Here is a 12,278-nt window from a genome sequence, read left to right as displayed (position 1 = left end):
CGAGGAGAAATGTAGTTTTGGTAGCAAAGTGATCGAGATTATAGAAAGGAGGTAGAACACCAAATTTAGACGTCCAATTCATTATGCTGGTAAATATATATTTATATCATTAGAATGTTTCATTTTATATCATTTTTTTATGAAATTATAAATGACATTTTTCTATCTATATATTTTTTAGGTTACTACTTCAACCCAAAATTTTTCTATTTGACACCTGAACATTCTCACAAGATTATGGAAGGGGTCAGACACATTATTGCAAGGTTGGAGAGAAGCCATCGAAACCAAGTAGCAGCAATACAAGAGGTATTATTTAATGTTTGGGTAAGAACTTCATTGAGTTGTTATATTTGCGAGGAATAATGCATTAAAACGAAATATATTTGTTTTAGCTTGCTATGTATAGGGATGCTATAGGATCTATAGGAACTAGACTTGCCAGGAATTCTCGAACTAAGATGGATCGAGGTTATCCCTTCGCTAATATTTTGTTAATTCATATATTTAATCTTATGAATTGTTCTTGCCCTTACAATGCTTTTTGCATTTTAATCCAGTTGAATGGTGGGAGATATATGGTACTGATACACCTCACCGAAAGAGGATAACAATCAAGGTGCTCTCCTAGCCATGTTCTGCTATTGGTTGTTAGAGCAACTGGAGTACGTTCCAATGGTTGCACACTACTAAGAGGAACCTACTTGCTTCGGAGAAGCTTCATAAACTAGTCTACCTTCATTATAATTTAAACCTCCGAGAGCGACAAATAAGAATGAAGCTTGAAGACTATGGGCCAATAGACTTAGACACAATATTTGTCACAGACACAGAAGACCAATGGGTAGTAGAAGAGGAGGAGCCAGTGTTGCACAAGAGAGCGTTTCTTGAGGCTATCGATGAGGAAGATCTTGAAGAAGGTGATGAACAGCATGAAAGAGGAAGCAGCTAGCCAACGTATCCACAATTCGTCAGAGATGTCGGTGATATTGCACCTAATGAGGGAGAGTGGGAAGGGGGTCTAAGGGAAAATGAGAGAGATGATGATTATGAAGCCACCCTATCCCAGCCATATTATTCACATATTGAGTCCCAACAGCAACAGTGTAGGGATGAGCACAACATTATAGGTGAGCATGAAGGATGGATAAGCTTTGGGGATTTTAGATTGGGAACACAACAGAACACTAACACTCAGGAATTTGGGTATAGTCAGACGCCTGCTAATATCGATGATTCATTTTTAGATCGAATCAATGAATTGTCAAACGAATTAAATCAATGGCACCAGCGTGACCAAGAAGAAGAACGACGTCATCTGTCATTTTATTTTTAGATCGTATGTTACTAATTGTATGCTTTATTGTAGTCCATGTATGTTGATATACTTATTCCATGATAATTCTATGTTTATCCTATTGTGTGATGTAAATTAAATGATAAATAGTAGTTCATGCAGGGAAAGAACATATCAATATTCGCATATTCATGCAAAGAAATGAAAATTCTTAATGAAGTATCCTCATTTCTTATTGAATTCCTAAAAAAAAATATTTATAATGAATTTTAATAATTTTTTTGAAGCTTATTCTGACCGATTCACCCAATTCCTGATCTGGATCGCCGATTCGCAGTTCCGGATCGATTTTTGAGGTGCCCAATCCGGGTTACCGATCCGCTTTTTAAACCATTGGTGTCGAGAAATGTGGTTTCAACACTAGAAATCTTTGTAATAACCTTAAAATATATTTTCATCTTTATTTATAAAGTTTAAAGCTTCAAAAATAGTGTAGATGGACAGATCTATGAAAACTTGAAAATCTTGAAAATTGATGGTCAAAAAATGCATTACAAAATACATTATTTCCAAAACTTGAAATCAATTTTTTTTTCTCATGTCGAGATGATCAATTTGAGGACTTTTGGGCATCCAAACAATCTCGTCTAGTAAAATTTTTGAGGTAGGCTCAAATGTGATTGTTTAGAGCCTCGTCTCTATAAACTTTTCCCATATATATATATATATGAAGATGCTAGAGTGAGCCCATTAGCTCACAGGAACAAATGAGTCCAATGGCCCAGATTGAATCTGGGCCGATCTGACAATCACGGATGTCCAGTAGTGTTTGAATTTTAATTTTAATTTTTTTATAAATCTAAATCACTTGAAATTTGGAGCATATGTACATAAAAAATAGGTGAATATTTGAAAAATATCAAAACAATATTTTACATGAAAACATTTAACCAAAATACCCCCAAAACGTTTCGAGGTTATTTTGGTCAATTGTTTTTTTACGAATTATTATTTTTATATTTTTATTAGGTGCGGCTTGATGAGAATAACACATCCCTAAAATTTCAAGTGATTTGATTTCGTAGAAAAAATATTAAAATTAAAACATTACCAGATATCTGTGTTCGTCACATCGGCTCAGATTCAATCTGGACCGTTGGGCTTATACTATTCCCTGAGCTAGTGGGTTTACCCAAGCTTTTTCTATATATATATATATATATATATATATATATATATATATATGATCCAATGCAACGGTTGAATTGTAGTATAATGCAACAACACTTTTAGAAAACCATGTTTGTGGTATTTGTATGATCCTAAATTTTGCACACACACTCTCTTCATCTCAATAATCAATCCCCCAAAAAGAAAACGTTCAAAATGAGTCCCTTCAAAAAATGTATCTAGACCATTCATTTTGTGAATTTCTAGATCTTAGCATTTATAAAATCAAAATCATTTTTTTCTTTCTAACATTGTTTATCTAATGATAATACAGCTATCCAAAAAAATTGAAAATGAAAAAATCATTCTAAGGCCTAGATCTAAGTATCTCACAAAAATGAATTGTCTATGTTAATTGAGCTAAAAAAATACTTTATAGGTTGTGTTTTCAAATTTTTCTTTTTTTTGTGATTGTTCATTAGAATGAAAATAATATATATTTTAAATTTTGGATTAAACAAATGGCCATAAGAGATGTTTTTAAGGTTATTGCATCATATTAGTATACAATGGTTGCATGAAATCATTACCCATATATATATATATATATATATATATATATATATATATATATATATATATATATATATATATATGGAGAAGGGCAATGATTTCATTCAACAATTGTATTGTAATATAGGGTCACTTGTTTGATCCAAGTTTTAGAATATTCACTTTTTTCTTTCTAATGGACAATAACAAAAAAGAAAAATTTGAAAACGCGACCTCGACAATTATTTTTTAGCCCAATTAACATAGATCGTCCATTTTGATAAGAAGCTTTGATCTAGGCATTAGGAGGATTTTTTCTTGTCCAATTGTTTTAGATGACTCTATTATCATTAGATGAACAATGTTAAAAAAGAAAAAATGATTTTGAGTTTGTAAATACTAAGATCTTGAAATTTACAAAATGAATGGTCTAGATTTATTGTTGGAAGGGCCTCATTTTGACTATATCTAGGATTCAAATCAAACTGTTTTTTTTTTTGGGATTGATTATTGAGATGAAGAGAGTGTGTATGCAATATTTTGGGTCACATAAATACCATAACACTTGGTTTTCTAGAAATGTGGTTGCATTATACTATGATACAACTGTTGCATTAGATCACTACCATATATATATATATATATATATATATATATATATATATATATATATATATTTCGGATGTATCGCATTCTATAATTTTAAAAGCATTAGGATTAGAAAGGGTAAGACAAGGTAATTATTTTGCCTTTAATTTTATTTTTCTAACTACCATAGTATGCTCATCCGTCCACTTTGGTGGATTCTTTTTTAACCTTTGGAACAAAGGTTTAGCATCAATGGATAGGTCTTTATAAAAATAAGCAATATAATTTAAACATCCCAAAACTCTTTGAAGTTCATTTTTATCAAGAATAATATCTGGAAATTTATCAGCAAATTCAATTGCTCTATCTATAGGAATTATACTTCCTTGAAAGATATTATGTCCTAAAAACCTTATTTTAGTTTGACAGAGACTAATCTTCTTAGCTGAGACAACAAGTCCTGCAGCTTTTATAGAATTTATGAAAATATTTATATGTTTAAAATGTTGTTCAATATTTTCATAAAATATTAAGACATCATATATATAGACTATCATAAATTTCATATGAGGGTTAAAAATATCGTTCATAATATTTTGAAATTCAGAAGGGGCATTTTTAAGCCCAAATGACAGAACATTCCATTCGTATTGTCCAAAAGGGACATTGAAAGCAGTCTTATATCTATCATTTTCAGAAATCTGAATTTGCCAATATCCTGATTTTAAATCAAACTTAGAAACTATACAAGCATTCACCAATCTATCAAGTAAATATTTCTTATTTGGGATTGGATACCTTATCCATCTGAGAACCTTATTAAGAGGTTTATAGTTTATTCTTGGTATCAGAGCCACAGTTAAATTACAATGGTGAACTGTAGTAGAAGCATACTATTCTAAAATGCAAAGCTTAATAAAATTTAACATTATAGATAAGTTCGAGAGTTGAGACCAAAGTCGTCGTAACCCGTATTGCCGACAAAGGCAAGGAGAGCCGCACAGGCACAAGGTATAATATCGAAAGACAAAAACAAAACTGGAACATACCCAAGGTTCATATAACAGATATGTATAAGAAAGGTACGTTTGAATTCAGGACTAGTTATGCCATAAAACTGTAGAACAAAGTATATCCGTTAATAATGAACAATAAACCTTTCAACTCTTATCTGATTGTATGATACAAAATCATAAGTCTATAGAATACAAGTATTTACATATAGGACTAATTCAGGTTGCAGTGAAACCCCTAACTCGTTTAGGGCTAAATAATTCTATACTATTATGTCTACGTAATAGCCGTCATAATAAATTTTCTGATTTATTATTAGGAGTAGTTGAGTCCAACCTATGTAATGGACTAATATATTTTAATTGTTTTCCAAACTTTTCTGTATCATTAACTGATCTTAATCTTCTTAAGGTCCTTACTCTAAATCTTAAGACCAAGGGTTTGACATGAACCCTAGATCCTAAAATATTGCCCTAATATATCGAATATACTATAAAGTAATGAATACCTTTAGTCCAAATATTTTACAAATGGATACCAAAGGAGAAACAATATTTTTCCAAACTAATATGGAAAAATCCAATACTGTAATCCCTAAGTCCATTAGTTGGTCACAAATAATTCTCCCTGAGAATTGGTCAATACAAAATGAAAATAAACAATACAGGATTCCTGTCAGTCGAGAGCCTGACCAAATTATAGAATATCCTGATGGTGAAATAGAAATTTCAATTTAATTCCAATAGAAGAACAAGACTTAATTTCTCAGAAGCTTCTATAAGAACTCCATCCAGAATACTTACACCTTCTAGGCATTCTATTTCATCAATATCTCAAAAACCTATAATAGAGGGACTAACCCGAACAAATGTAATGTCCAACAACCTGTCTATAAAATATACGAACCGAGTTCATCCATGCATGAACCAGTACCCTCAGACCTAGATTTTCATATACCCCTCCAAGAAAATGAAAAATTAGATTTAGAAGTAATTAAGAATGATTATCTTTCTGAAGAAAATAGAGAAATCCGTGATTGGTATCTGACAGAATTTCTTAAGGAGCTGTTAGATGCTTTTCACAAGAGATTTAATAAATTCATAAAGAAAAATAGAAAAACAATACAATTTTTTGATTGGTTAAAAACTATTTTAAAAGAAAAGGATATCCCCATTCCTAATTCTGATCTTAATACTTTAGATAACCAATACCAAACATACTATACTACTGAAGGTGAAGAAATATATAGTATACACCCTCCTGAGTAGAGTCTCCAGTTAAGAGGGGCACTGAAATAAAAACCTGAGACAAAGGCTTCCCCTTATAAGATAATTCCCAAGGAAACAGACCATCATACCCATAAGATAGAGGTCATACCCCATATAATTGAACAAAATAACTATACGAACCTATGTCTACAAACCATAGGAAAGCAAACCACCAGAATTGAAAATATGGTCCATAAGGCTCAAGAAAAAACCAAAGACAAAATAACTAATAAAGATACAAAGGTTGTCCTGTTTAAGCCTCCTCTAGAAATTAATAAAGGAAAATTCAGCTTGGAAGGAATAAAGAAAAAGGAAGAGAATAAAGACTTAATAGATGAGTTAGTAAAAGAGCTTGCCAAGCTAAATCTTAAGGGGAAAGGAGTAATGGTTGAATATGAAGCTATGGTCTTACAAGAAGAAAGTTCAACCAATGAGGAAATTTAAGAGATGGAGGATGCCTTTAAAATAGAAAACCCTGGAATTAATAGGATAGACTATGGTAAGAAATTTAGGCCAACCTCTCATACTGGAATGTACCATTCAAGACCAACACCTGTTGATATTCAATTTGAAGAAGATTTAATATCAAGTACAATATCCTATTCGGGAAGATCAATAGTAAACATGAATATCGATGGAATGTCTGATCATCAGATATTAGATACAATGAAACATATGACAATGTATGCAACAACCTGTAAAGTGAGTGGCAATCATAATCAAGAAGTAGCCAAGGATATTGTATGTGGTTTTGCAGGATGGTTGAGAGGATGGTGGGACTTTCACATGGATGAAACCACCAAACAACAAATATTGGCTGCCACGAAACAGTTGACAGTTAAAAATGAATACAATTAAGATATAATTAATAGTGAAAGCGATGCAGTGAATGCACTCATATATACTATAACCCGTCATTTTGTAGGTAGTACCTCTTTATTGGACGCCAGGTCTGGAGATTTATTATCCAACCTTAGGTGTCCTACATTATCTCATTATAAATGGTATAAAGATGTGTTCTTTTCCCGTCTCCTTTCTAGGGAAGACAGTAGAGCCGACTATTGGAAAGAGAAGTTTATTGCAAGACTACTATACCTCTTTGCAGAAAAAGTTAAAACCAGATTGAAAAAAAAAATGGAGGAATAATCCCATACTCTCTTTATACATTAGGTGAATTATCCGCAGAGATTTGGGCGGAAGGTCTTCCCCTGTGTACAGATCTGAAACTAAAAAGACAATTAAATAAACAAAGAATGTCTGGCAAGAAATAGTTAGGTGATTTTTGTGAACAATTCGGATACAATACATTACCTATGTCAAATAAACCAGAGAAAAGAAAAAATAAAAATAAAAAATATAGAACCAGTTCTAAAAAGAGCCCCAAAGAAAAATTTACCAAAAAGTTTGCTCCAAAAAATAATTTTAAAAAAGTAAGAGGAAAAAGGAGAATACCTGAGTGTTACAATTGTGGAAAAGTAGGGCATTATAAGAACAAATGTAAAATAAAAAAGAAAATAAATGCCTTACAAATTGAAGAAGAGATTAAGACTCAATTATATCAAATACTTCAAATAGAAGAAGAGTCTGATAACAGTTCAGATACTGAACCACTCATAAGAGAATTAGAAGATGAGGATTTAATATTCAGCAGTTCTGATTCTGAAATGGAAGATTGTTTTTGTAATACACTTACTGTGGAAGAAAATTTAATTATAGAAATAATAGATAAGATAGTGGATCCTGAGGCAAGGAGAGAAGCTTAACCCAATACATTCAAATAGCTAAAGCAAAAAAGAAATCACATCCACTGGTAAAAACTAAAGAAGATTATAGTCTTGCTGAAATACTTAAAAGAATTAACAATAAAAAGAATATTAAAAAAGAACCAACGATTGCTGAATTAAAACATGAAATATCTGAAGTAAAAAATGAGTTGGTAACTCTCAAAAATAGAATACAAATTTTAGAGTTAGCCTCTAATCTACAAAATACCCCAGAAAATACTATAGATGAAGAAATAGAATTTGATATTATTATAAATAATTATAAAAGACCTTTATCTCCGGTCATTGAAATGCCTGAATCCTCTAATTCTGTGCAAACTAATAATTTTGTAAATTTGATTAATAGGGTAATAACACAAAAATGGTTTACACTTATAAGAATAATAGTCAACAAGGAATATAGTTTTCAATCTTTAGCTTTAATAGACTCAGGGGCAGACTTAAATTACATAAATGAAGGTTTAGTCCCCACGAAATACTTTAGTAAGACAACACAAATACTAAATACAGCCGATGGCAGTAGATTAATAATAGACTATAAATTATCTAATGTTGCCGTCTGTAACAACGGAAATTGTTTTGAGATGCCCTTCATCATGGTAAAGGGGTTAAGTCAAGCAGTTATTTTAGGAACCCCATTCTTGAACCTGCTTTATCCTTTGACAATTGATAGTTCAGGAATAGAATCTAATATTGAAGGTCATAAAGTGAAATTTAATTTTGTTCATAAACCAAAAGTAAAAGAAATAAACAATGTGAAACAAACCACTTCAAATATAGAGAAATTATTGTGCCACTTAAAAGAAGAAATAAAATACAAAGCAATAGAAGAAAAACTTTCTATGATAGAAAACATAAAGACCATTGAACAAATTAAAAAGAAAATAGAAAATGAAATATGTGCAGATTTGCCCAGTGCTTTATGGAATAGGAAAAAGCATATCGTAAATCTACCCAATGAAGAGGGATTTAATGAAAATAAAATACCAACAAAAGCTCGACTTATTCAAATGAATTATTGACTGCTAGAAATATGTAAAAAAGAAATTGATGATTTACTTCAGAAGCAACTTATCAAAAAAAGTTCTTCACCATGGAGCTGTTCAACATTCTATGTCGAGAAAGCTTCTGAAAAGGAAAGGGGAGCTCCTAGACTGGTAATAAACTATAAACCTCTTAATAAGGTTCTCAGATGGATAAGGTATCCAATCCCAAATAAGAAATATTTACTTGATAGATTGGTGAATGCTTGTATATTTTCTAAGTTTGATTTAAAATCATGATATTGGCAAATTCAGATTATGAAAATGATAGATATAAGATTGCTTTCAATGTCCCTTTTGGACACTACGAACGGAATGTTATGCCATTTGGGCTTAAAAATGCCCCTTCTGAATTTCAAAATATTATGAACGATATTTTTAACCCTTATATGAAATTTATGATAGTCTATATAGATGATGTCTTAATATTTTATGAAAATATTGAACAACATTTTAAACATATAAATATTTTCATAAATGCTATCAAAGCTGCAGGACTTGTAGTCTCAGCTAAAAAGATTAGTCTCTGTAAAACTAAAATAAGGTTTTTAGGACATATTATCTTTCAAGGAAGTATAATTCCTATAGATAGAGTAATTGATTTTGTTGATAAATTTCCAGATATTATTCTTGATAAAAATAAACTTCAAAGATTTTTGCGATGTTTAAATTAGATTGTTGATTGTTATAAAGACCTAGCCATTGATGCTAAACCTTTGTTCCAAAGGTTAAAAAAGAATCCACCAAAGTAGACGGATGAGCATACTATGGCTGTTAGAAAAATAAAATTAATGGCAAAAGAATTACCTTGCCTTACCCTTTCTAATCCTAATGCTTTTAAAATTATAGAATGTGATGCATCCGAAATAGGTTTAAGAGGAATATTAAAACAAATAGTTTCTGAAAAAGAACAATTAGTTCGTTTTACTTCAAAAGCTTGGAACCCGACACAACAAAAGTACTCCACGGTTAAAAAAGAAATTTTAGCCATTGTACATTGTGTTACAAAATTCCAAAACGATCTTCTTAATCAAAAGTTTTTAATTCGAACTGATTGTAAAGCTGCCAAAGACATTCTTAATAAAGATGTAAAAAATCTTGTTTCTAAACAAAATTTTCCCATATGGAAAGCAATATTATCCGCTTTTGAGTTCATTATTGAGCATATAAAAGGAAATACAAATTTCCTTCCTAGCTTTTTAACGCGTGAATAAAGAACGCAGGGGGGACAAGGACATGAATAGAGAACCAAGAATAATACCAATTAATATGAATAAAGGAAAAAAAAAATGGACATAGTTCTATCGCCCTCAGAAAACCTTCCAATAACCTCTCATATTACACCAAACCAATTAGTAAAACGTCCAGCCCATGATATAGTCTTTTCTGCTGACCCAGTTCCAGTGATAGAAAAATAAAAATTCATAGAAACTACCTTCCTATCTGATGTAATAATAGGAGATGAGCATCTGGATTTGGATCCAGTTAATATTGCCTATATATATTTGAATAATCATCTGAATCCCTCTAATGGTAATAAAACCAGAGAATGGTATAAAGCTATTCTACTAGAAACCGGATCAATAATCTTGGTTCATTTCTTCCAAAAGAATAGCAATATAATTGCATACTCCAAATTCCAGATAAGGAAGATCGTATCTTATAAAGATTGGGGTATGGATCCTATGAGAAGCAGGAAATTGCAGTCAGAAAAGTTCAATAATAAATATTATAGATATGCTGAGTACATTGGTGCTTGGCATAAAGTGTTTACACTCCAAAATAATAATAATTCTCACACTTGGTTTCTACAAATGAAGATGCCACTCATTGCTGGGTTTCCCAACTGGTTTAGGAATAGATTCTAGATATGGGGGTCTAGAACATAAATACTTCCTCCCAAAATACAGACCTCACAAAACCAGTTTGCCAAATATAAAAATAATAATACCAAAATAGACCTCTATATGTATTTTATGGCGTATTATCAAATCCCTTGGATCATGAAATGGTCCTATACAATATTTGATAATTATACCAAGGATTGGGAGTATATACCAAAGCTGGGGAAACAAATATATATAAAATGGTGGGACGTTTATGAAAATAAAGTTATTCACCCTGAGAATATAAAATTAAGAAAATCCCTATCCAGACCCCAAAAACAAAAAATAGTAATATGGCCGACTATATATGCAAGCTGAAAAAAGAATATCCAATGGCCTCAAAAGAAGAACTGAAGAAAAGATTGTTGCAAATATTTGATGAAGAAGAGGAAGCTATGTCAACCTCAACACAAAATGAGGAAGACTATGCTCAGGAGAATGAGGACTGCAAAATTCAACAACCAACAATAAGTCTCCTAAAAGCCCATAAACCCGATGAAAAGCCTGACAAATATCCAATAGAAGCCACCTGTCATACTCCACCGACAAAGCCACCTGTCATACTCCACCGACAAAGCCACCTGTCATACTCCAACGACAAACTACCTGTCATACTCCACCGACAAAGCCACCTGTCAATACTGCCAAAAAGAAACCACCTGTCAATACTGCCAAAGGAAGCTACCTGTCATTCCACTAACAAAAACCGACAAAAGTTACCAACTACTTTTACTGTTCCAGGATGCTGCCGACAAAAGACTGTTCAACTTTTGGTTGCTTCAAGTCACTGTGCCATCACCTTTTAGTCGTTTCAGACGACTATTCAACCTTTTACGTGGCACTCAATTATGAAGAAGAGTTAATTGAGGTTCGAGTTCCAGAGTCTATATAAGACGAAGGCAGCAACGAAGTGAGGCATTCGAAGTGAGTCTCAGTGTCTTCTCTCTCTCTAAGTTCTAAGTGAGTCTGAGTCTCTTCAAGTTCTAATCTTCCTCCTAAAGCTTTAATTCTCTCTCTGTTATCTTTCTCAGACGTCTCTCTGAGTCATAAGACCTTTATATCTTCTTTCTTAAGGCTCTATGCTCGTCCATCCTCTTAATGATCACAGCCATCCTCTATTCGACCAACAACTCTCTGTGTTCTCCAGCTTCCGGGTAATAGCAAAAATGTTGTTACTCTTTCTCTGCAAAAATATTGTTACTCTTTCTCTGCAAAAATACTGTTACTCTCTGAAAAAATACTGTTACTCTCTGCAAAAATATTGTTGCTATTTCTCTGCAAAAATACTGTTGCTCTTTCTTTATAAAAATATTGTTGCTCTTTCTCTGTAAAAATGTTGTTGCTCTTTCTCTGAAATACTGTTGCTCCTGCTCTGCAAGAATACTGTTACTATTTCTATTCACTCTCTAAAGCTTCACTCTGAAGCCCTATTTTGTTTCTGTCCTTGTTATAAAACTCTAATCTAAGCGTCTTATTTCTCTTCTCCCTTTTTATTCTTCTGTGATTATTGTATATCGAGTGGTGCATAACCATACCGACTTCTTCTTGAGTGAAAGTGAGTTTTATGTATGATTGTAATATTCCAACCCTACCGAGCTACTGTCTGGATGAGTGGAAACTTTTTACTAGTTATTGCATCTGCACTATGTAAGTTCTTTCATATATACTTTAAAGAA

Source organism: Amborella trichopoda, chromosome 1 (genome assembly GCF_054954075.1).
Source record: "Amborella trichopoda isolate Santa Cruz 75 chromosome 1, AtrichopodaSantaCruz75HAP2 v2.0, whole genome shotgun sequence".
NCBI lineage: Eukaryota > Viridiplantae > Streptophyta > Magnoliopsida > Amborellales > Amborellaceae > Amborella > Amborella trichopoda.
Note: the sequence above shows the minus strand (reverse complement) of the source record.